The sequence below is a fragment of the Vulpes vulpes genome, chromosome 13 (genome assembly GCF_048418805.1).
Source record: "Vulpes vulpes isolate BD-2025 chromosome 13, VulVul3, whole genome shotgun sequence".
NCBI lineage: Eukaryota > Metazoa > Chordata > Mammalia > Carnivora > Canidae > Vulpes > Vulpes vulpes.
The window spans coordinates 149,273,237-149,299,589 of NC_132792.1; positions in this window are offsets into that span (position 1 = coordinate 149,273,237).

Genomic DNA, 26,353 nt, shown 5'->3' on the forward strand with positions numbered 1-26,353 from the left:
CTTTGCTGGTGATAAGAGGAAAGGTAGTAACTCTGATACTCAAGAGCACCACAGCTTTCACTTGTGTTTAATTGGGGTGAATTGGGTGGAGAGCAAGACATTAGGAGATCAAGTGGCTGTGGCACTCAATCAGTTTGGAAACAATGATAATTATAAGGTATGAGAGACCTTGGAAACAGAAAATGACAGGCCCAGAGCAGTTAATTACCAGCTCATGGAATGCTCTGAAAGCCAGAGAGCCTCCACGGCAAGTTTAAGAGTCTTATTTCCTATAACCATAGGATAGACTCTTAAAATCAAGCCCAGGACCTGATCACACAGTAGCAGAACTGCAAAGGATACTAAATACAGAGACTTCGCTGGCTTCCATGTCATAGTCAGAGCCCCGATAGGGGAAGAGTGGGACCGGGGGTCCTGGTATAGGGCTGTCTCAGTGGATGAGGGTTCTTGACTCTTCAAATCCCTTGTGAATGCTCCTGCCCAGAGAAACCACCTTCTCCATGATTTGTTCTCCTCAAGACCACTTCTTGCCTCCACTAATACCCAGAGTCAAGTGCTAGTATGGCCCACACTGGAAAGAAGAAGCCCCACTCGGGCAGCCCGGGTGGCTCAGCGGTTTAGTGCCACGTTCAGCCCAGGGCGTGACCCTGGAGACCCGGGATCAAGTCTCACATCGGGCTCCTTGCATGGAGCTTGCTTCTCCCTCTGCCTGTGTCTCTGCCTCTCTGTGTGTGTGTCTCTCATGAATAAAATAAAATCTTTAAAAAAAAAAGAAGAAGAAGAAGAAGAAGAAGAAGCCCCACTCCAGGGAGAAAAAGCTATCAGCCAAAGATATTGTAGGGCTTGGCTAATGTGTCCTGGCAGGAACTGTGGAAAAGTGTGTGGATCCTGAAGATGTTCTATTTGGGGGTAGTGTGTGGGGGCGGGAAGCAGAGCTCAATGGAAACAATTCAGTGCTTTGGGGTTACTCATACAGAACTCAGCATTCAATGTTTTAGCAAGGATGCCTGGAGCTTGTTCTCATCCCCTTGTTGGCTTGGATGGGTCTTTGAAGCCTGGTCTCCATAATAAGCAAAGTGGGAAAAGCAGACTTCCTTGTGTAATATAGAGGAAGCTATCAGAAGAGTCAGGAAGGAGGGAATATTAGAAGGTTTTATTAAGCAAGGCTCAAGAACCGGTCACAGGACTAGTTCCCTGGGCTAGCCCCTAGGACGCTCACTTCACTAAAGGCAATAAAGGATGCACTGCTAAGGAGGCACTTGGGAGCGGCTGTCCTTGTAGTCCAGCGGTGATGGTAGGGGGAAGGGTGCTGTGTAAGTGGGTGGTCTACTATTAGCAAAGACGGCAAAAATCCCCAAATTGCAGAGGTGAGCGGAGAGCACTTAATCATAAAAGACAAGGTGAACATATCACAACAGACAACAGAGGAGAAGAGTGATCCATGAGACTCTGCGTGGACTCATGCTGGCTAATAGATCATGGTGTCCCTAAGGGACGGGTATTCATAGAACTTATTTTCCACATTGAGCTCCTTTCGAGAGTGAAAAGGTGTGCTAGTAATGATTACATGGGGACAAGTGGTATACACGGGGACCATCCCAGTCAAACTGACGCCTGTGGTCACCCTACTGAGGCTGAGCCAGAGGAGCAGCCATTCAGGCTATTGCTTGATTTGTAGAGCCAGAAAAAATAGCTGGTGAGCAGAAGGCTGACTGTGGTCACCATAGGGAAAGATCATAGATCCTCACCTCATTTCCAAATCTAAGTCACATCTGGCCCAAAGCTATTGCCATTGCTGAGTGAGCCCAACTGGCCGATCAGAGAGACTGATGCCAAGCACTCAGTCTCACAACATTGCTCAGATAGCCACCTGGGAGCAGATAAATTTATATGGACTTTCTACCTTGGAGGGGACAGTGAGTGGACTTTACCACAATGAATATAAACATCTACTGCCTTCCCTGCCCACAGGGCTTCAGGCAGTACCACCATCTGAAAGCTTCCAGAATACCTTATCTATTGACATGTTACCTTATAAAACAACATTTCTTTTTTTTTTTTTACAACATTTCCTCAGAGCCAGAGACCCATTTTATGGTGAAAACTGGGGCAATGATGAGCTCATGACCATGATCTACTGGTCTTACCACAAATCCCACACCCAGAAACAGCTGACCCCATAATATAGTGAAAAAGCCTATTGAAAATCAGTTCAGGCAAAGCTAGCGTATAACACTTCGCAGAGTTGTGGTACGTCCTCCAGGTGGTGATGTGCTTTCAGCTAACGACCATCGACCATCGAATGGCACTTAATCCTCAATAGCTAGAAAGAATGCATCCCGGAACCAAGGGATGGAAGTACAAGTGGCACGTTTCACCATTACAGCCCATGACCCACTTGAGGAATTTGGGCTCTTTGTCCCTGAAACTTCGGAGTCTGTTAGGTAAGAGGTTCTGGTTTCCAGGGAGATAGCTCTGCCAGGGTACACAGTAAGATTCCACTGCCCTGGAAGCGGTGACTGCTACCTGGCTGCTTTGGCCACTTCAGGCCACAGGGCAAAGAAAGGAGTTACAGTATTGTGATTCTGATCACCTCAAGGGGCCTGGATTGCTTCTCCTGGATTGCAGGGAACTCTAGGGACTCACTGGAGTACCTCCAGGGAAAGCAATAATTTTGCAGGAATAGCAATTAAACTCATTAAAGGCAGTTCCATTAAAAGCATTAGACCTGGGACACCTGGGTGGCTCAGCGGTTGAGCATCTGCCTTCGGCTCAGGTCGTGATCCCAGAGTTCCGGGATCGAGTCCCACATGGGGCTCCCTGCAGGGAGCGTGCTTCTTCCTCCGCTTATGTCTCTGCCTCCTCTAAGTGTCTCTCATGAATAAATAAATAATTCTTAAAAAAGAAAAAAAGAGTGTTTGACCTTCTCCCACGTATGAAGATGACCCAGTCAGGTAACCAATCCAGATAAAGCAGCTGAAGCGTTAGACAAGAGTGAAGGAAGTCTAGAATGGGTCATGGGGAAGGGAGATGATGAATATTAATCCCAGCCTTAGGATGAGCTATAGTAGCTTGAATCCAACTAACTGTAGCTCTACTCATTGACTCTCTTCCCTTAGATGATCTTGGAGATCATAATTTGCCACAACCTTGAAGGAAACTTCATGACTGAAGGGATTTGTATCTTTCTTGGAAAAAGGGTAAATCCTCAAATCTGGACTATTCACCCACCCTCACCAGCAAAACAGATATTTAGTGCAGAGCTTCTGTCCTCCTCTGTCTTGTTGGAAATCAAGATTTCGTGTTGGTTGAATGTAATAAGTGTCACTGGTGGAACCCAAGTCGCCACTTTGTGCCCCACCTGCAAAGAAAATAGGAGAGGGAGTTTTCCAGATTTCACCTTGAGAAAGAAGATTCACAAGGTAGGAAATCCCCCAAACATAACCAGCGTGTTCAAAAGAGGCTGCACAATTCTGAAACTATTTGAGATGTCTGATAGGATTAAGCAGACAAGTCTTAGCCTTGATAGTGTTGGGAGACAGTGTCCTCATATGGAAGAGGGAACAGCATGGGATGGGGAGAAGCAAAGAAGGACCATGTGGGATGAACTAGAGTTAGAGGTATTGATGGGAACTCAGTCTTTCTAAATCCATAGCACAAATCTTTTTTTTTTTAATTTTTATTTATTTATGATAGTCACAGAGAGAGAGAGAGAGAGGCAGAGACACAGGCAGAGGGAGAAGCAGGCTCCATGCACCGGGAGCCCAACGTGGGATTCGATCCTGGGTCTCCAGGATCATGCCCTGGGCGGAAGGCAGGCGCTAAACCGCTGCGCCACCCAGGGACCCCCCTCCATAGCACAAATCTAATCAAGAACAAGCATCAGGGAATCCCTGGGAGGCTCAGTGGTTTAGCGCCTGCCTTCCGCCCAGGATGTGATCCTGGAATCCCAGGATCAAGTCCCACATCAGGCTCCCTGCATGGAACCTGCTTCTACCTCTGTCTATGTCTCTGCCTCTCTCTCTCTCTCTCTCTCTCTCTCATGAATAAATAAATAAAACCTTTAAAAAATATAAAATAATAAAATAAATAAAAAAGAACAAGCATTAGGGCATCCTGGGTGGCTCAGCAGTTTAGCACCTGCCTTCAGACCAGGACGTGATCCTAGGGTCCCGGGATTGAGTCCCACATCAGGCTCCCTGAATGGAGCCTGCTTCTCCCTCTGCCTGTGTCTCTGCCTCTCTCTGTGTGTCTCTCATGAATAAATAAAATCTTTTAAAAAAATAAAAAAAAGAACAAGCATCAGACCAACCCAAAATAAGGAGCATTCTGTTTTTAAAACTGTATGTTTCAGCTGTCAGTGTAGTAAATGACAACATCTGTGGAAATGTTCCATATTAAAGAAGACCAAAGAGACATGGCAACTAAGTGTGACACCTGACCAAAAACTAGCTCTTGACCTGCAGGGAAATAAATGATGTGAATGAAATTATTGGACAAAGTGATGAAATAGTAATATAGATGTATGATTAGATAAAAGTATTGTGTCTATGTTGAGGGACACCTGTGTGAGCCATCTGCCTGCCTTTGGCTCAGATCATGATCTCAGGGTCCTGGGATCGAGTCCCGAGTCTGGCTCCTTGCCCAGTGAGGAGTCTGCTTCTCCCTCTCCCTCTGCCCCTTCCTTTGCACGTGTTCTCTCTCTCTCAAATAAATAAGTAAAATCTTTTTTTTTTAATCTTTTTTTAAATCTTTCTTTTTTTTTTAAAGTATGTATCTATATTAACTTTACTGAAGTTGATAAACTCTACCCTAGTGATGTCCAGGGACTATCCCGATTCTCATTCTTGGGAAACACACATCGAGGCATAGAGAAGGAAAGGGCCACTGACTCTCAAGTGATTCAGAAACAAAAGCACTGTTGTCTGTGTGCGCACATGTGTGCACACTTGTGTGTGTGCATATTGCCATGCATATGTACAGAGAAAAAGAGAGGAAATAAGGCAAAATGTTAACAGTAGATGAATCTGGGTAAAAGGTATATGGACATTCTTTGCACTGTTCCTATACTCATCATTTTCCCCTAAGTTCAAAGTTATTTCCAAGTAAAACATTTTAAAAAGCAGGGGAACTGAATAACCCCTGAGAACAGAGTAAATGTCTACTATAATAAGCCTGTGGGGAAAAAAAAAAGCCTGTGAGATAGGTGGTATTATTTCCATTTTACAAAGGAAGCAGCCGAGGCTTTAGAAGGTTAGGTAACTTGCACAAGATGATAAAATTAGTAAGTGTCAGAACTGGGAATTACACTTAGATCCTCCTGATCCAGTGCTTTTCTTTTTCCTTCTTTTCACTTTTTTTTTTTTTTAACAGCAGGAAGAACATGGACTTAAGTGGTAATCACAGATAATTCCCAGATGTCCTTATGACCGAAAAGTTTACCTGTCCTGATGCTTCAAACTTTTACCTCATGGGGAGTCCCTTGAATTTCAAGCTTATTTATTTTTTCTAATATCCCCTGAAGAGAGGGTACCAGAGGGTGGGGAGCATGAGGAGAATGAGAAACAGGATGAGCAAGACCAGGGGAGCCACCAGGGAAAGGATGGTGCTGGGGCCTGACTAGGCCACTGGCAGCACGGGGACCCTGGACAATGGTCCTTCCAACCAGGTTGAGGGTTGTGAGGTCCTTTGAGGACATTTGGCCCAAGGGAGCAGAAATTTAAGACTTCCTTGGATTACAGCTACTTTTCACCCAGAGAATAAGAGAATCATCTGCTGTAAAATTACTGCCTTCTGTCACAATGGCCGCTTTCAGAGGAGAAACCTGTTGTCCCATTCCGGACAGTGCAGCTGAAGGCTCTGTGCCTACCCCTTAACAAAAATACCATAGGTTGCATTGCTTTTCAACAGCAAACATTCGTTTCTCATAGTTCCAGAGTCTGGGAAGTCCAACATCAAGGCGCTGGCAGATTCAAGGAGCTGCTGGTTGAGGACCCGCTTCCTGGCCCTCATAGGTGCCATCTTCTCCCTGTGTCCTCACGTGGTGGAAGGGACAAAGGAACTCCTTGGGACCTCTTTTATAAGGGTGTTGATCCCTTCCACGAGGACACCACTCTTATGACCTCCTCCCCTCCCTGAGGTCCCAGCTCCTGATACCATCACATTGGGGGTTAGGATTTCACGAATGAATTTCTGAGGGACACAAACATTCACTCTGCAGCAGCAGTCCTCTTGCCAATACTTGGATTTGGCTCCGTGGAGCCAAAACCCCTTGGTTTTGGAGCCAAAACCCCTTGGAAACCCCTTCGTGGGGTTTTCCTGAGATTCACACAGACAGGACCAGTTGCTCACATGCTGTGTGATGGTTAGGCTATGTGAGAAAGCTCTTTTTTTTTAAAAAGGCTATTTATTTATTTATTTATTTATTTATTTATTTATTTATTTGAGAGCGCACATGAGCAGGGGGGAGGAAGAGAGGGAGAGGGAGAAGCAGGCTTCCTGCTGAGCAGGGAACCCCATGCAGGGCTGGATCCCAGGACTTTGTGATCATGACCTGAGCCGAAGGCAGAAGCTTAACCCACTGAGCCACCCAGGCGCCCCAAGAAAGCTCTCCTTTTGATTCTTGGGTACTTTAGGAAGGTGAAAATGAAGTAAGCTGAACAATATAGCCTCTGTGTCCCGAAGGAAAATGGGAACACGCTGACCCAGGCTTGCCCCGCTGATGAATGAGACCTAAAGCAGTTACTACAGAGGCACAGGATTGATGTCATACAGGAGCTACCCTGGGGGGGTTTCTGACGGTCCAGGAACCCTCTGGGATGTGAGAGGCACACCACCTGCTAATCTCAGCTCTGCCTGGAACATCCTGGGTGAGGCAGGAAGCCACTTCTTGGTGTGTAGGGAATGCCTCAAGATGAATATTATGAATATCCTGGGAAATTGGAGTCGGACAACCTTCCCTGAAGACAATGCATGCAAACCCTATCACGCCTGGCCACTGAGAAGTTTCTCTGGATTCAGATCTCTGTTCTGTCCCCTGAAAAACTATGTGTGGATCTGGTTCCTCCTGTATCAGTCAGAGAAGAGTGAGAAACAGGTGGAAGTCTCAAGAAGGCTTAAGTGAGGGGCACCTGGGTGGCTCAGTGGTTGAGCATCTGCCTTTGGCCCAGGTCATGATCCCGGGCTCCTGGGATCGAGTCCCACATCAGCCTCCCCACAGGGAGCCTGCTTCTCCCTTTGCCTGTGTCTCTGCCTCTCTCTCTGTGTGTCTAGTGAATAAATAAATCAAAAAAATTTTTGAAAGGTTTATGTGTAATAAAGCTTTTGAAGGGCCTGTTGACAGAGGCACCGACAAGATGGGGGGAATCATTGAGGATCTGAGGAGCCCGGAGCTGGTCCCTACCCTGGGCCTGAAGGAGCCCTGGGGGAGCAGGAGACAGGAGCGCGGTGCGCCCAGGGCAGCCTCCAGGGCAGAGGGCAGAGCGGAAAGCGGGTTGGGGGTGAACGGAGGTGACCCCTGGCCTCGGTCTTCAGGACCCAGGCAGAGGCCCAGTGCCTCCCAGGGACCCTCACACCCGTGGAGACGCAGGGCAAGGGCAGGTAAGATGGAACGAGGACTTAACTAAACACGCGTAGCCAGACCATGGATAAGCACGTTCCGAGGCCGAAGGCCTTCCTGGATGTGCTGAAGAAAGAAGATGGGCCCAGCGCTGTGAGGAGGTGGCTGGGCTTGCCCTGAGGAGAGCACCCCGGTGTCTCGCGTTGAGCAGCCCCCTTGGTGCTCCCTGAGTATCCCATTCGAGGAAGGGGGTCCGCCTGAGAAATGTGCCAGCACGTCTTCCTTTCTTAATTCTAACACTCTCCTTGGCTTCTATGAAAGATAACTGGGAAGCAGAGAGGGTGCCCATGATGACGTAGCTTTTGGCAGAAGGAGCCCTACAGAACGCTGGAGGAAGCCCTCACCCTCAATATTCTTATCATATATTATTGCTAATATTTACCCAAAACGTACTATGTGCCAGATGCTGTTTTGAGTGCTCTTCAAGCCTGGACTCATCCCTCCCTCACACAACAACCCTAGGAAGTGGGCATCGTTGTCATGGAGTGAATGTTGGTGTTGCCCTAAAGTCGTATGTTGAAGCCCTAACCCTCCAGGGTGGCTTTCTTCAGAGGTGGGGCCTCAAAGGGAGTAATTATGGTTAAGTGAGCTCCTAAAGGTGGGGTCCTGATCCGAAAGGGTCAGTGTCCTCATAAGGAGAGACGCCAGAGAGCTTGCCCCCGCCCCTCCAAGTGCTCAGTCTGAGGAAAAGCCAGGTGAGGACACAGCAAGAAGGCCACGGTCTACAAGACCAGGAAGGGAACTCTCACCAGAAACCAAATTTGCTGGCACCTTGATGATTCCAGCCTCCAGAACCATGAGAAAATGAACACACACACACACACACACACACACACACACACACACACACCCCAGTCTGGGGTATTTTTGTTATGGTGGCCTGAGCTGACTGAGACAGAACTATCCATATTATTCCCATTTTATAGATGAGGAAATTGCAGCACAGGGAAGCTAAGTGGTCTTCTTAAGGTCACCCCATTTACCTGGTCTCTTCACCTCTCGAGGTCCTGCTTCTCCTATAAGAAGGGGGCAGGTGGAAACCAATCAGGAGCCATAAACTCAAATGTCAACAGGGGTCAGATAAGAGAAACAAGGGCAGTTGGCTGAGGGGTCCCGTTGCGAACTGAAGAGGGCAGGACCCTTTAGGGAGGGCAGCTGCCCGTCAGCTTCAACAACTTGTTGGCCAAATGGCGGGTGTGCTCAGATCTATAGTTTTCAAGATACACCTGGAAGTCTGAATCTTTTTTAGGAAATACAATTTCTGGGCAGCCCAGGTGGCTCAGCGGTTTAGTGCCGCCTTCGGTCCAGGGCCTGATCCTGGGGACCTGGAATCGAGTCCCACATCAGGCTCCCTGCATGGAGCCTGCTTCTCCCTCTGCCTGTGTCTCTGCCTCTCTCTGTGTGTCTCTCATGAATAAATAAATAAAATCTTTAAAATAAATAAATAATAATTTTTAAAAAAAAAGGAAATCCAATTTCTCCCACATTCCACCATGAACCAGTGTGCAGGCTTATTAAGACCTATCTATGGGCCATGCAGTAGTACCATGTCCAGGCTGCCCCCCTCGGAACTAGATGATTTTTCTACACACTTTTCTCCTCCTGCCTCTTCACTTGGCCATGACTCTTTGCCTCTGGCAGTATTCCACCCCGTGGGCAGACTCTAAGCCCCCTGCCTTTAGGAAAATGAGTCCCACCATGATCCAGAAAACATTTGAAGGTACAGTCAGTGCACAGAGCACTACGGAGACTTGGTTGAGCCATGTGACTCCCAGCCCATTTCCTCTTCTGAAAATTGATCCAATAATACCTACTTCACAGGGGTTCTGGAAGGATTACATAAGACAGGGTGTGAGGAGGCAACTGGCAGGTAGTGTGTTGGAGCTCCTTAGGTATAGGCGACTTGGGCTCCGGTGGCTGTAACATGCTTGAAGTAGAAACGATTGGCCAAGTTCTAAAAGAGCAGAGGGTGTTCTGGAGAGGCCAGGGGCATGGCTGGGAGGTGGAGGAGGAATTGTCAAGGATGAGAGCCGCAGAGATACCAGCCCTGGAAGACAGGAACAGAACAGCCTCCTCTGCTCTTGAGCGGGTTTGGAGGCATAATTAGTAAGAGTGTTTGTCATAATGCTCTGGAAGTTTGGCTCAGGCTTAATAGCTGCCTGTAAAAATTCCAGTAGGTCCATTTTTAGTTGGGGCTAATGAGGGTTAAAAACTCACCAGACAGCCCAAAATACTCTCAGCGAGGCCCCCCAGGAGGGGGTTTATTTACTGCACCACTGATTAAGGAACAGTTTATCTACTCTGGATCATCTTTCACCAAAGCCTTTATCAGTGTTTTTTTGACTACTGGTGTTTGGGGGGTTTTTTTGTTTTGTTTTGTTTTGTTTGTTTTTTAAACAAATGAGAGCAGATTATGTGAGTTCCAAGGCTATGACTCAAGTTAGCTGTTTGCCAGCTGTGTGCAGGGTCTTCTGGGGCCAGCCCTCCCTTTGCAGGGCTGGGAGGGAGGGGGTAGTCGCCAATGAAAAGGATGAGAAAAAAGAAGGAGAACTCCCTTTCTTCTTCTAGGTCTTGCCAGGGAGCAGCTCAGTGAGGGTGGGATGCTCTGGGGAGGAGTTTAGCCAGCAAAAGAATGAGTGGGTTCAGGGCAGCTGAGGTGGAGGAAGAAAGAGCAGAGAGGAACTGGCCAGGGAAGGTGAGTGGAACAAGAGATGCTCCAGGGGAGGGGTTGCTGGAGACTGCCCAAGAAGCCGAGGAGCTGGGACGCCTGGGGGGCTCAGCGGTTGAGCACCTGCCTTCGACCCAGGGCATGATACTGGGATCCCAGGATCGAGTCTCACATCGGGCTGCCTGCATGGAGCCTGCTTCTCCCTCTGCCTGTGTCTCTGTCTCTGTCTCTCTGTGTCTTTCGTGAATAAATCAATAAAATCTTAAAAAAAAAAAAGCCAAGGAACTGACACACGTTGGTTGTAAAGGGAGGGCAGCACAGAGCAGGAAGGAGGATAGAGTAAAGGTGTGTTCTGGGCTGCATTGAAACTCTGGGTCAAATCTAAATCCACTCTGATGAAGGAAGGCTTAAAATGTGTGACCTTGGGGGGTGCCTGGGTGGCTCAGTTGGTTCAGCATCTGACTCTTGGTTTCGGCTCAGTCATGATCTCATGGGTCATGAGATCCAACCCCTGCCACACACATCCCCCCGTAGGGGCTCGGGCTCAGGCTCAGGGCTCAGTGTGGAGTCGGCTTGAGATCCTCTCCCTCTTCTGCTCCTTCTCCTCTCCACTCACACACACCCCCTGTTTTCTCTCTAAAATAAGTAAATATATCTTGAAAAAAAGAAAAGAAGAATAAGTAACAGGCGTGACCTTGGGAAGGGCATCCTGCTACAAGAGCCAGGAGGTCCTAAATGAATTTTTAAGAGCACTCATTGGATTTGGGGCTCAGCCCTACCAGGAACTGGCTGAATAATCCTGGGCACTCCTCCTCCCCCCCTTTCTGAGACTTAGTAAAATGAGGGGGCTGGACTGGTTTCCTAGTTCTAAACCTTTGCTGCACATTAGAACCACCTGGGGGCTGCAGCCCAGACCAATGAAATTGGAATCTTTGGCAGCGGGTCCAGGCATCAGTATCCGCCACAACCAGGAATACTGTACACAGCCAAGTTTGAGACCCTCGGGGCCAGGTGGTCCCTAAAGGTCTCTTTCAGCCCTGCCATTCATTAAGACTTTAAGGAGAGAGAGGATGATTGGCAGGCAGTCCTCAGTAGAAGCAAGGTGTGGACCAAATGGCCTCTCAAGAGTTCCACTGCCCATAAGATTCCAGGATTTGAGACTCCAAGGGGAGGGATAGACTCTCGGTGCCAAGTGCCAGCCCGATGTGTTTCTGGCTTCCTTAGTTCGTTCCAGAAGTATTTATTGAGCACCTGCTATGTGCCTGGCACTGTTCTAGGTACTGGGGATACAACAGTGGAACAGACTATCTCCTGTGTTCAACTCTTGGGACAGATCTGGAACCACAAGCTGGGGAGGGTGCAGGATGGTGCAAAGAGCCCGAAAGGAAGGGAGGTTTGGGAATGTGATGAGTCATGCAGAGTTCCCCACTCTTACACATTATTTCATCGAGCTGAGTAATGAAGTTACTGGGATCTTTCCTGTCGCCTTAATCCCAGCTGCCTTTCCTCCTTCCCCTTCCACTGTGGAGTCAGTGGTCTCTGCATCTAGCAAGTCAGTTCTGGCACCCAATTCCAACATGTGGGGTGGGGGGTGATGACCAACACCACCAGGCAGCTCTCTGACACCAGCAGGCTGTGCTATAATATAACTCAACTCTGACAGTATCTACCTGGAGACAGGGTCACTTCCTCTAGGTTAAGTGCTCGGTCCCAGAAGACTGTGCCTCCATCCCCACTTCAGATACCAGTTCCAAGTCCAAGTGGTTCCATGTACTTCTGACCAACTGGCTAGAAATCTCAGAGCTTCCCGTGATTTGGGAAGCTGTTTGGGTTTGATTAGTTTGCCCCAGTGAGGGATGCTTGGGTGGCTCAGTCAGTTAAGTGTCTGCCTTTGGCTCAGGTCATGATCCCAGAGTCCTAGATCCAGCCCCTGTGTCGGGCTCCCTGCTCAGGGGGGAGTCTGCTTCTCCCTCTTCCTCTGCCTCCTCCCTGTCCATGGTTGTTCTCAATCACTTACTCTCTCTTTCAAATAAATAAATCTTTTTTTAATAATTGCTACAGTGGCTCACAAAACCTAGAGAAACATTTCAGTTACTAGATTACCAGTTTATTATAAAAGGATATAACTCAGGAACAATCATATGGAAGAGACTGTGGGGTAGGGTGTGAGGAAAGGGCTTGGAGCTTCCATGCCCCCCTCCAAGTACAATACTCTCCCTGAATCTCTGTGTGCCCACCAACCCAAAGCTCTCAAAACCCAGTCCTATTGGGGTTTGATGGAGGCTGCATTACATAGGCATGATTGATTAAATCACTGACCATTGGCATTTGATTCAACCTCCACCCCCTCTTCCCTTCCTAGAGGTAGGTGTGTGTGTGTGTGTGTGTGTGTGTGTGTGTGTGTGGTGGGGGGTGAGCCCAAAAGTTCTATCCTTCTAATCACATGGCTTGTTCCTGTGGCAACCAGTTCCCATCTTTAGGTAATTTCCAAAAGTCTCTAATTACCATAACCAGGGACACTTTATCACGCTTATCACAGGAAATCCCAAGGGTTTTGGGATTGGGTGCCAGAAACAGTGACTGAAGACCAAATATTTATTTCTTATTATAGATCACGATATCCCAGCAAGCAACCCAAAGGTCAGAAAAATTCTGACTCCCAAATTCATGTTCCCAGGTCTACATCATGTTTTCCCAATCCAGCTTAAGCTCCTCACAGCTGAGGACTGGGCCCTGAGTCCTTGGGGGAGCAGATGGTGCAGTTTAGAATGTGTGTGGGCTATAGACAGATATCCTGGATTTGGATCTTAGCTCTGCCTCTTGCCTGAAGCTATCAGGATGTGATCTGGGCACCATACCTAACAACACCCCAACCGCCCCCCTCAGATTTACACCTTCAAAATGGGGACTATAATAGCATCACCTGTCACACTGCTGTGAGAAGTAATGAATTCATGAAGGCAAAGCAGTGTCTGGCACCTGACAACACTCAGCAGGTGGTGACTGTTACTGTCCTAGAGACATTCTTTTTTTTTTTTTTCCTAGAGCCATTCTGATCAGGCTCATGGAGAGACCAGCAAGGTTGTATGTTGTAGTGACATCTTCTCTCTTTCCCATTTCCCAGCAGGGCAGGCATCGGATACATCGGTCAAGAGGATGCTAGCTGTTGTAACAGGGAGATCCTGAAATCACAGCCGCTTAATTCAGTAAGACTTCATGCTTCTGTCATGTAAAGTCTAACAGCATGGGGACGGAGGTGGAGTGCTGTGCTCTATGCAATGACGTAGGATGCCAAAGGCTCTGTCACCCTCGAGGAAGGACAGGATTTTGACATCCAACTAGCACACATGCTGGGAGAGTGGAGGATCACAGGGGAATCTTTCATGGGCCAGGTCAGGAATGGCATCGCTTAGCACCCATTCCACTGGCCAGAACTTAGCACCCATTACACGAGGGGGCCTCTAGTGCCTGGCCTCCAGGGGTCTTCTTAGCTGGTGAGGTCTGTCTCCTGGTCTCAGGCGCCCAGAACCCATGGTGGTTATCCCATCTGGGATGGGCCCTGGGACTACTATGCATGTGTAGGGCTCCCCCCTCCTGTCTCCTTCCTCTCTGACCTTCTCCAGTTACTTTCCTCCAATTCCTGTTCTCTCTCCAGTGGCACCTAGACTCTGTTGAATTCCTGCGGTTGGAGAAAGGTTAATTGTTTGGCCATTGAGGGCTTTGGTGGAGAGGTGCTCTAGGGATTCAGTGACAAAGGATGTTGGGGGCGGGGGGTGTCAGCAGAGGAGCCTTCCAGCGAGAGCTGTGGCCACCTCCACCTGCTTCCTGAAATCAGAGAGTTTGATCCCAGGCCACTGGGTTCCCAGGGACCTGAGAGAGCTCTGAGTCCCGGACTGTCCCCTGAACAGCAGCAAACATATCACCTAGGAACTTGTTAGAAATGCAGATCCTCAGCCCCTACCTTAGACCTGCTCAATCAGGAAATCAGTTCAGAAAGATTGGTAACCCACCCAAAGTCACACAGCTAGTAAGAAGCAGGACAAAAGTGTTTGAACAAGCCTTCGGGTGATTCTGGTGCACACAAGTCTGAGAATCCTGGCTGCGGGATGCAGCAGCAGGACGCTGCAGGTAGGAGAGTGTCACACTGTCACCCAGTGGCTGCAGAGCAAACAGCAGCCCAGCCTCCAACTCTGGACCGACTCTGGCTGAGGACACAGCAGTGCTAATATGTAGATCAAGAAGCAAGTTCTGGAAAGCACAGGGGAATCCACAGGTGTAGCAAGGGACTCACCCAGTCTAGCCTCACGGGTGGTTGTTAAGACTTAGCCTAGAGTCCAGGCCAGAGCCAAACCCAAATTCTGTTGCTAGAAGGCCAAACCCACCTGCATTTATATTTCATGGGGACCAGGCATAGCCGGCTGGAGAGGCCTCTATGGCCAAACTGATGACCCCATCAGGGGCAGGCTCCATCATCCTCACAGGGAACCAGAAGCAGCAGAGATCCGTCATCTCAGAGAGGGCACAGGACTCCACCCGGAACCCTGCCAGCTAGGCCCCTGAGGCCCCAGGGCTCCCCTGCTCTGGTACTCCACTCTGCCAGGGGATCTGGGGGTTGAGGGGGAGGCTGGAGGGAGAAGAGAAAAATGTGAGGATCCCTCAGGGTGCCACCCTCTCCTTACTGCCTGTGTGACGGGGAACTGTAGGGAGGGGGGTGACATCTGAGCTGAATGAGGAGGAAATGTCCAGAGGCAAAGACCACTTGCTGTCTCCCTTGTCTCTTGGCCTCAGACACAGCGGGGGCAGGAGGCTCAGCACTCTGGGGACTGACTGATTTTGTATTTTTTATGGAAGGACCTGGTAGCTGTGGGGTTCCTGGGGGATGTGCCCAGCTCGCTGGGTAGGCAGATTCTGGGGGAGGAGGAAGGGCCCAGGAACCAGTGTCTGTGGGGCATCCTGCCCTGTGTGGGGAACTCAGAGTCATGGTCGCATTTGATCTGCACACACAGTAAAACTCAGCTCAGAGAGTTTGGTTACCGGCCCAGAGTCACACAGCTAGTAAGAGGCAGGCAACCATTTCCTCCGCGATCTAACACAAGGGCCTGTGTACGCCCCGTCCACCGCTCTCTACTGGCCACCCCCACTGCAGAGGCCTCCAGGCCGGCTACCGTGCCAGGCATCCGGAGACCCATGGGAGCCAAAAGCCACCGAGCATCTCCCTGCTTAACTGCCCTGCCCTCCGCTCCCAGGCCCCTCGTTGGCTCAGTAGCATCTCTGACAAGGGAGGAAGCTCCAGCCAACCCAGGACCTGAGACATTGGCCAGGTCCCTCGGTGGGAGGGAGAGGCCCTCCATTCTGGAGCAAGCCTAAGGTCCAGAGGGTGCCCATCTCTGCCTTCTGGGCTCCCAACCAGGGATGCAGAGCAGAGCCTGAGACGGGAAGGGGAGAGGAGCGAGCAAAGTCACTGCTCCACTTATCCAGAGGAGGGACAGATGGGGTCCCTGGAGCAGCCTGGCCACCACAAGTGACAGGTGTAGGTGAGTCCTGAGCCGAGTCTGGATGGTGGTTCCCAGATGCCCTGCTCTTCCCCTGAGTTCACCAGGTGAGCCACAGCCACCTCATGGTACAGGTTATCCCAAACCAAGGGAGCTTTGGTTTTGGAGAATATTTAAGATAAATATTCTGCTGCAGACTTGAAAGTTTGGAACTGTCACTAAAATAAGCACGAGAAAAGCATGATAGGATTTTTGCTTTATTTTTTAAATATTTATTTATTTATTCATGAGAGATATCCACAGAGAGAGGCAGAGACACAGGCAGAGGGAGAAGCAGGCTCCCCAAAGGGAGCCCGATGCGGGACTCGATCCCAGGACCCTGGGATCACACCCGAAGCCGAAGGCAGGGGCTCAACCTCTGAGCTACCCAGGCGTCCCAGGATTCATACTTTAAACTCTATTCGATATATAATTATTATCGAAGAGCCTAATATAGATGATCCTCAAACTTCCTTTGTTTGTCTGGCTCAGGAGTGTGTGAGTGTGGTTCGTTGGCCTTTTTGCCTTGCCAGAAGATTCCAGTTACACCCCCAAATTCAGCGATCACTAGTGTGGCTCACTCTCGTCATCATCACCCGAGGCCCAGAGTGTCCATCTCTGTAAGCCAGGAACGTCTTCCCCAGCTTCTGTCACTGACCCACATCCTCACTGTGAGGCCCAGGCTGTGGAGTGGACTTAGAAGGGGAGCTTCCCTGAGGAACCAGGGGCGGCTACCCCAGGCAGGTTGGGCATGGGAGGCTTTCTGTCCTGAGGGTCTCTCTGGACCAATCCAGGCACCTGTATTATGGACGCTGGGCTGCAGAAGTTCCTTGCCTGGGGCCGGAGCTGCTGCCAGCCACCGCTGACTCGGGCCTTCTGACCTTCCATTTCTAAAGGAGGCAGCAGAGGCCCTCCCTGGGCAATCTGAAGAGGGAGACCCAAGTGAGTGAGGAGTGAGGCCCTGACTCCATTCTTCCCTAGCTATGCAACTTTTGGCAGGGCTGAGCCTGAGTTTACTCCTCTGCAAAATGGTTGTAATTAGTGAGGCTCCAGAATTTTTTATAGGAGGCCCTTTGGGGGCCCAAAGGAAGGAGGCAAGGGGTGCTGGGAAATTATCTACAGGCACATATACATTATTTTACGCAGATTACAGGCTTGTTGCAGGGGGGCTTCCGTCACTGGGTCAGATGAGATCATGCAGATGAACCCCTTTGGGATTGTTCTCAACAGATGGAACATATTATTATCCCCTCCTAAAGCAGGACCCTAACACTTTAGTTGGGGGCCTGGCCAGCACTGCTTGCCAATGGATCAGCGATGTTGCCCATGGACATCCCATGGACATGGACATGCCCTCCTGCGGAGGAGCCGCCAATGAGCACTCTCCTCAGCCCTGGACGGTGCTTCGGGTGGTTATCTGGGGGTTCCTTCCTGACCCTGAGATGTGCTTAGATCTTCTGAGCTCCCAAAGCACTGTTTCAGGAGGAATCTCCCCACTCAGGATGCCTGGGTGGCCCAGTGGTTAGGGTCTGCCTTTGGCTCGGGGCGTGATCCCAGATCAAGTCCCATATGGGGCTCCCCACGGGGATCCTGCTTCTCCCTCTGCCTGTGTCTCTGCCTCTCTGTGTCTCTCATGAATAAATATGTAAATAATTTTTTTAAAAAAGGAATCTCCCCACTCAGCCACCACCCAGGGCTCCCCACAAAGGCGGTAAGAGCCTTCACGGGCAAAGGGTGGCCACTGCCCAGTTGCTTCAGGAACACGTCAGACGTTTTGTGAAAACTTTCACGGCACCTTTCCGGGTCTAAGGAATCAGTTTCTGGGAGGGGGCTCGAACAATCTGTGGGGGTTTTTTGTAATTAAAGGCATTCCTGGTTGTTGTGAAACAACGAGTGAGCCTCAGACAGGGATCATCACGGGATCTGGTCTCCTGACTACGAGTGAGCCCGGGACAGGGATCATCACGGGATCTGGTCTCCTGACTACGAGTGAGCCCCGGACAGGGATCATCACGGGATCTGGTCTCCTGACTACGAGTGAGCCCCGGACAGGGATCATCACGGGATCTGGTCTCCTGCGAACCCCTCTATTTCAGGAGGATCTCTCCCATTTCTAAAGAGCTCGCCTGTCCGGGGAGGGCGCTGAAGTGACAGGAACGTGCAAAACATACTGGCCACATGTCCTTCTGGAAGGAAAGTCAGCCCAGACTGCGCAGGAAACTGGAGATTAAACAGAGGCCTGGGGAAGGCCGGGTTTGTTTTTGCTAAGAAACTCCTGGCTTGGGACGGCCGGGTGGCTCAGCGGTTGACTGTCTGCCTTTGGCCCAGGGTGTGATCCTGGGGACCCAGGATCGAGTCCCACGTTGGGCTCCCTGCATGGAGCCTGCTTCTCCCTCTGCCTGTGTCTCTGCCTCTCTCTCTCTCTCTCTCTCTCTCTCTCTCTGTCTCTCATGAATAAATAAATAAACAAATACATAAATAATCTTAAAAAAAAAAAAGAAACTGTGGGAAAGGAGGTAGAGGCGGTCTGGCCAGGGGCACAGGTGCTGCCCGCCCGCCCAAGCACCAACTCTGCAGGCACCTGCCCTCAGCTGCTCCCTGCCCCCCCACCCCTGCCCCCAGAGGCCCCCTCGCTAATGTTCAGCCCCCCCCCACACACACACACACTTTCTCACTGTTCAGATTCCTCAGGTGTGTCCCCTCGCAGAAGAAGGAGGCCAGGTGTTTCCCTGTCGGAACTCGTGGGCTCCCCGCCCGGCTTCAGAGGCTGAGCCTCCTCTCCGAACCAGGTGAGCGGGTGAGGGCCTCGCTGCCTTTCCTGGCCCAGGGAGTTGGGGCGGGGGCCGTGGGGTGGGGCGTCAGTGCTGTCATCACCGGGAAGGAACTGCTTTCCTAGGAGCCAGTTCTTTTTTTTTTTTTTTTTTTGAGAGACAGTGAAAGATGTTATTTTTTCTTTTGCTTTCATCCAGTTCTGCCCCTTTCCCTCTGCTCCCACCCGTAACCCACCCTGAAGCAGCCAGAAGGACGGGGAGGGGAGGAAGACGCAGGGCTGCGGGGAGGAGCGACACCTGCCGCTCTCCGGGGGTCAGCCTGGCCCTCCCTGGGCTCCTTGGGGGCAGAAGTTCGTCTTGGCTCAGAAGCAGATGCGGGGTGGCCACGGTCCCCGCAGGCTGGAGACGGGCCAGCGCGCCACCTGCCTTCCCTTGCGGCCACAGACACAGGTGCACCTGCTAGGCTCGCAACTGCCCCGGTGTCTGAGGAGCCAGATCCCCACCTTGTTCCTCTTCACTGGGGACACAGAAAGGCCTCCCATCTGCACAGTGAAAAGAACAGCCAGGTCCTGTTTCCAGTCAAGCCAGAGGAAGCATCTCTGGGGCAACCCAGGGGAGCATGGGGGAGGGCGCCGAACCCAGGCAGACCCACCTGCAGAGGCCGGGTGTGCGTTCAGCCTGCCTGGGCAAGCAAGGCCAGCTGGCAGCTGCTGTGAAGCTGTCCTCAAAGTGTGGTTCTCGGATCAGCAGCGCCACCTCGGCCGGGGACTCACCAGGAATATGTACTCTTGGGCCTCACACCTCAGACCTGCAGAATCAGAACCTCTGGGCTTGGGGCTCAGCACTGTGCTTTAACAAGCCATCCAGGTGATTCTGGGGACACTCGAGTTAGAGAACCTTTGGTTAGAGTAGGCCATGATAGTGAGCCTGGAGCCCTGGGGTGGGAGGTAGGGCCAAGGGTACTGTGGGTGACGCCAGGGGGACCCCAGTCAGAGCAGCCTCATGCACCTGCCCCAGTGGCTTGTACAAATACTATTCCTTTCTAGGTGTGCCAGCAGGTGACAAAGGTTTGGGAGCCTGCCGAGAAGCATGTGACAGGGAGCAGTGCCGAGGAGTGATGCCGCTGCAGATGCTTTCGCTCTTCCAGGCACGGGTAAGTGTTTGTTCCAATGTGCAGAGAGAGCATGTGTCCCCAGGTTCCCAAGTAACCTGACTGGGAGGCCAACACTGTGCAGATCCGGGGATCCCTGGGTGGATCAGCGGTTTAGCACCTGCCTTCGGCCCAGGGCATGACTCTGGAGACCCAAGATCGAGTCCCGCATCAGGATCCCTACATGGAGCCTGCTTCTCCCTCTGCCTGTTTCTCTGCTTCTCTCTCTCTCTCTCTCTCTCTTTCTCTCTCTGTCTCTCATGAATAAATAAATAAAATCTTTAAAAAAACAAAAACACTGTGCAGATCTTTTCGCCGAATGTGAACTAGTCTTGTCTCAGCGCAGGCCCTCTGCTGCTTGATTTGGGGTCAGCAGGGACCAGCAAGCATGAGGCTGAGCTGCGGGACCCCTGTGGAAGGAAGGAAGCCCCCCGCCCCACCCCCCATTGTACCACTGGGACAGGCCCCAGGCAGCACGGCAGGGAGGACCCATCCAGGCCCCAGGACTGGTTCCTGGATTCCACTGCGGAGCCGTCTCCAGCCAAAACGCCATGACTTTTCCCATCCTGCAGAAGTTGTGCAAGACAGTTAAGCTGAGTCAGCTCATCTACCAACTGTCCTTGGAGGTACCTCGGAGGTGCCACAGGTTCTGTCCCAGGCCACCATAAGAACTCAAGTGTGACAGTAAAGCGAGCCCAGGGAGTGTCTTGGTTTTCCAGTGCCTATGAAAGTTATGTTTAGGGCGCCTGGGCGGCTCTGTTGGTGAAATGTCTGCCTTCGGCTCAGGTCATGATCTCAGGTCCTAGGATCGAGCCCAGCATCAGGCTCCCTGCTCAGAGGAGAGTCCGCTTCTCCCTCTCCCTCTGCCCCTCCTCCACCTCATGCTCTCTCTCTCAATAAATAAACAAAATCTTAAAAAAAGAATGTTTACACTATACTGTAGTCTAGTAAGTGTGCAGCAGCATTATGCCTTAAAAAAAAAGTCATACCTTATTTAAAAAATACTTTATTGGGCAGCCCAGGTGGCTCAGCAGTTTAGCGCTACCTGAAGCCCAGGGCTGATCCTGGAGACCCAGGATCGAGTACCACGTCGGGCTCCCTGCATGGAGCCTGCTTCTGTCTCTGCCTCTCTTTCTCTCTCTCTCTCTCTCTCTCTCTCTCTCTGTGTCTCATGAATAAATAAAATATTTAAAAAATACTTTTTAGTATTTTTTTATTAGTATTAGCCAAAAATTGCTAACCATGATTTGAGCTTTCAGGTGTCCTAATCTTTTTGCTGAGGAAGGGTCTGGCCTTGATGTTGATGGCTGCTGACAGAGCAGGGTGATGGAGGTTGGGGTGAAGGCTGGGGTGTCTGTGGCAATTTCTTAAAATAAGACATCAGCAAAGTTTGCCACATTGGTCGACTCTTCCTTTTGTGAACGATTTCTCTGTTAGCATTGAGAACATTTTACCAACTGTTGAACTTCTTTCAAAATTGGAGTCAATCCTCTCAAACCTTTCCACTGGTTTATCAACGCTCATGTAATGCTCTAAACGCTTCGCGGTCACTTCAGCAATCTTCGCAGCACCTTCATCCGTGGATTCCATCTCGAGACACCACTGTGTCTTCATCCTTAAGAAGCAACTCCTCATCCCCTCAAGTCTGATCATGAGATTGCAGCAATTCCCACGTAATACTAATGAGAACGTTTGAAATGTTGTGAGGATAACCAAAATGTGACACAGACACATGACATGAAGTGAGCAAATGCTATTGGGAAAATGCGACCAATAGACCTGTTTGATGCCTTCAATCTGTAAAAACTGCAACACCTGCGAGGTGCAATGAAATACAATATGCCTGCATTTACCTGGAAAGCGTCACAAACATGGGAGAAGGTGTCAATGGCTAGTGTTCACCACTGCCTGGTGCGAGGACACTCACTTGTTTAACATGTGGGGTGTGTGTTGTGTGTGTTGGGGGCCAGTGGCTCGTCCTGGTTTGGAGATATGGCGAAAAGGAACTGGCGCTCCCCCTCCTCCAAACATGCACACGTCCCCTCATCCCAAGCTAGGAAATTTCAGCCTTGAGTCCAGAGCAGTTCATGAAATGACCATCAGAGGGGGTGCTCTTCCCATTTTGAATTTTTTTTTTTAATTATTTATTTATTTATGATAGTCACAGAGAGAGGGAGAGAGAGAGAGAGGCAGAGGGAGAAGCAGGCTCCATGCACCGGGAGCCGACGTGGGATTCGATCCCGGGTCTCCAGGATCGCGCCCTGGGCCAAAGGCAGGCGTTAAACCACTGCGCCACCCAGGGATCCCCGCTCTTCCCATTTTGGGAGTGGAAATGGGTCTCCCTGCCCGGGGCCAGCCAAAGGTCCAGCAGCTAGGTGTTCAGGGCTAATAAGGAAAAGCCAGATTTACTGGTAGGTTACAGAGGCACAAGCCTAAAGCGGCCTGATTTCAGGCACACAAGGAAGTGCAAAGCTTACACGATCCTACTGGACGATTGAGCCTGTCTGAACTGTATCCATTTAGCCTAGACTGATTTAAAATACAAATACAGGGCACTCCAATAAAAAATATACAAAAAAAGTCACAGAAATCTTAAAGCTAAAAAAAAAAAAAAATACAGGGCACCTGGGTGGCTCAGTATTTGAGCATCTGTCTTTGGCCCAGCGTGATCCTGAAGACCCAGGATCGAGTCTCGCATCGGGCTCCCTGCATGGAGCCTGCTTCTCCTTCTGCCTGTGTCTCTACCTCTCTCTCTTTCTCTCTTTCTCTCTCTCTCTCTGTCTCTGTCTCTGTGTCTCTCATGAATAAATAAATAAAATCTTTAAAAAATATATATATTTTAAAAAATAAATAGAATAAAAATATTTTATTTGTATAAAATACAAATATTTTTATATTTGTATTTTATACAAATATAAATTTGTATAAATTGTATATTTGTATATAAAAATTTATGTATTTTATTTAGGGTGTCTGGGTGGTTCAAGCGTCTGCCTTTGGCTTAGGTCATGATCTCAGGGTCCTGGGATCGGGCTCCCTGCTGCCTGAGGATTCTTTCTGTCTCTCCCTCAGCCCCTCTGCCTGCTTGTGCTCTCTCTCTCAAATAATAAGTAACATCTTTAAAAAATAAAATACAACTACATTCCGGGAGTACACTTCAGGCCTTCGTATCTCAGTGAGATGAAGGGAGCTGAGAGAAGGTTTTTAAATTTTTTTTTTTTTAAGATTTCATTTATTTATTCATGAGAGAGAGAGAGAGAGGCAGAGACACAGGCAGAGGGAGAAGCAGGCTCCATGCAGGGAGCCTGATGTGGGACTCGATCCCTGGTCTCCAGGATCATTCCCTGGACTGAAGGCAGCACTAAACTGCTGAGCCACCCGGGTTGCCCCTGAGAGAAGGTTTTGACAAACCAAAAGGGGAAGGTGGGCAGAGAGGGCTTAAGGGGCATAAAACAATGAAATTGGGGCTTCCCAAGTATCACGTCCTCCTCTGCTCAAAACAGGAGAGAAGCCTCGCCTGATTCCATGGGGTGAGAGCCCACCTGTTGATGCTCCCAAGAGGGGGTGCTGCTTCTCCCAAGCTCCCATTTCATGGGGTTTAGTCTCTGAGCAAGTGCTGTGGACTCAGATGGTTTGTTTTCTTGTCTTAGAGCATTTTGAGAGGGACACTGTTTTGCATTTGCAGCTCGTACTATAAACCCCGACCCAAGCGTTTAAGTGCTTGATACATGTCAAATAGGTAAGTGAATGAATGTCCACGAGTAGAAAACCATGAAGTAAATAACAGTCTATTGGCCTGACGGGGATATTATGCAGTTCTTTTAAATAATGGTTATTTGAAAGGTACCTAAGAGAGTGGATCTTAGAAGTTTTCATCACAAGAAAAAAAAATGTGTAACTGTATGAGGTGTTGGAAGTTCACTAACCTCATTGTGGCAATCATTTCACAATATACACATGTGTCAAAGCATTGTTGCTGTACGCCTCAAACTACTACAATGTTCTAGGTCAGTTACATTTCAGTAAAAGTGGAAAAAAGAAAAGTTAGAAATAAAATACTGGATAGGAAGGCCATGTAGCAACGTGGAAAATGCCTGGGAAATTATGTTAAATATGCAAGTTGCTTTATACCTGTGAAAGATTATGCATAGGTGTGCACGAAAAAGGAGCAAGGAGAAATAGTTGTGGACTCACGGGTAGCTTCCTCCTTGGCTTGTTGTTTAGCCTCCTTTGCTGTGGATTGTGCAATAAACACAGAAACCACCGTTTCCTGCCCACAAGAGCACCTCAGTTTTGTTCTTTGGTGCCCAAGTACCTCGACTCTCACCCCCGTCTGTCTAGATCTCACCCTCTCTTTAGAATTCAATGTTGTTTCATTTCCTTTGCACCCTGCCCAGGGCTGCACCCACACGCACGCACAAGCGGCTGAATACCTTGGATATCAGTGATTTCAAAGGCAGCTGCTGTAAATAATGTCAAGTTCAAACCCTTAAACACCTGTTCTCCCACATCAGTCTGCCTCTCAAGTGATCAGCAAGTTATCAGCCATCAGTTCCTATCTTTACTGTTTCTCAAAGTGGGAACAACAATGGATCTGTTTTGTTAGGGGTCTGCTGTGTACCTTCTGCTTCAATTTCCTCCTCACCACAAACCTGCAAGGTAGGAAAATATTATTCTAGTTAGTAAGAGAAGAAACAGAAACTCAGAGTTTAAATTACTCTCCCAAGATCATAGTCCTAGTTCACACCTAAGACTTTAGGTTCCCAAAAGACACGTTTTTTACGCTACACACAGTGGCGGATGCTTCCTAAAGGCTTATAATGCAATAAAAGAAGGCACATAAATAACAGAATCTATCCGTACAAGGAAACTCAACTGTCCTGTGAATAATAGTACCAGCGCCTGCATAGGTTTGCAGGTGATGAAGCTATGCCCCCGCGTCACCCTTCTAGGGACATCTTTTCTAATACTAATCTCCTGATGGTGGGTTGGGCCCCTCTCTCCAGGCATAAATCCTGCCGGAGCCACAATGATCCAGAGCTTATCTGTCTTCGTTTTGGGTCAGGATATGCTTTGCAGGATTCAGGCTTTTCACTGAAAAAGAAATCACTGCCACTGTCATTTCGCTTCACTTCTATGCATGATGAGGCTTTAGGAAAATTAATCTTATCAGTTAATCTTGGGGGTTAGGGGGTCACTTCAGTCCTTGGAGGAATCAGATATTTCTCTAAGAGCTGTTCAGGCAGCCTTTATTAATCAAGACCTGGGGGCTCAGACCCGAAATCAAGTTTCTACTGGCTTCTAAACAGTTCGCTCTCAAGACAATGACCATTTCATCAGGTAACACATGAAAGGGGAAGAGGAAATGAATACATAAAACAAGATTAGGCAGGGGCCTAATACACCGTTTCTCTAAGTGGAAAATGAAGCTCACATACCTTGTCTTAGTGAGTCTCCCCCTCCCTCCATATGATTCTCCTCCTTTGTCAAAGTTTTAGGGCCTCCGGACCACATCTCCTCCTCCCTTCCATTCAGACCTGCTCAGGGACATCTCTAGACCCTAGTAGAGATCGAAGATAAGGTGTTCCCTCTAGCTGGTCAGTGTGCTTTGAAACCCTACCTCTCTGTAGGGACTCAAAGACCCAAAGATATATTATCTCCTGTGAGGGGTCATAAAAGCATTTTCCAGGCACAGGATCCCATCAAGAACCCTGAAGTCACTTCAGGGCAGGTTGTCACCTGCACAGATGACAGAGAGGGAGGGACAGTGTGCCATAGGCAGTGTGTCTGGGCTCCTCGGTCCGAAGACTGAGACTCGACAGATGGGTTACAGGAAAAAATCAACAGACTTTGGAAATGTGTCACTAACCTCAATAGCTTTGCCTGCTTGGAAAATAAGAGTTGTTGTTTTTTTTTTCTCCCTGTATGGAAGTCATTTTTTTCCATGGAAAATCTAAATGTCATTCTAGTGAAAGGTCTTAGATTTTAAAGCCCCTGTTTATTATAGGGTGATGGTAACAGATACAATGCTATGGACTCATTTATCTTTCAGTTTCATGACTTTGTCCTCTCATTTAGCTACTTTAAATAAACTGGAAAGTTCATCTTGAAATAGGACACTAATTATAATTAAAATTGTATGAAAAGAGGTACTGGTAACATTTTTAGGGCTTCCAGTTTGTATATGGGGTAGAGTCTTTGCAGCTGCCAATTCTCTTCTCTCAGGCTTCATTCACACAACTACCCAGTTTTTGCCTTTCTTTCCCACAGGCTCTTTCTGTCTCCAGTGACTCTTCTTCCATTCCATCCAGGCTCCTCTTGAGAGGCCTTTGAACTTTGATCCTATTCAACTGTCTACTCTCCCTAGTTTCTCACGCTGCCAATCACTGATCTGTGTTGATGACAGCCAATTTCTTTTCTAGAAGAGTGGTTCTCCCCTTTCACGAAGATGGCCCCGAAGGTGAAGAAGGAAGCCCTTGCCCCTCCCAAAGCTGAAGCAGAAGCAAAGGCTTTGAAAGCTAAGGAAGCTGTGCTGAAAGGCGTGCACAGTCACAAAAAAAAAAGAAGATCCGTACATCACCTACATTTCGACGACCCAAGACCCTGTGTCTCTGA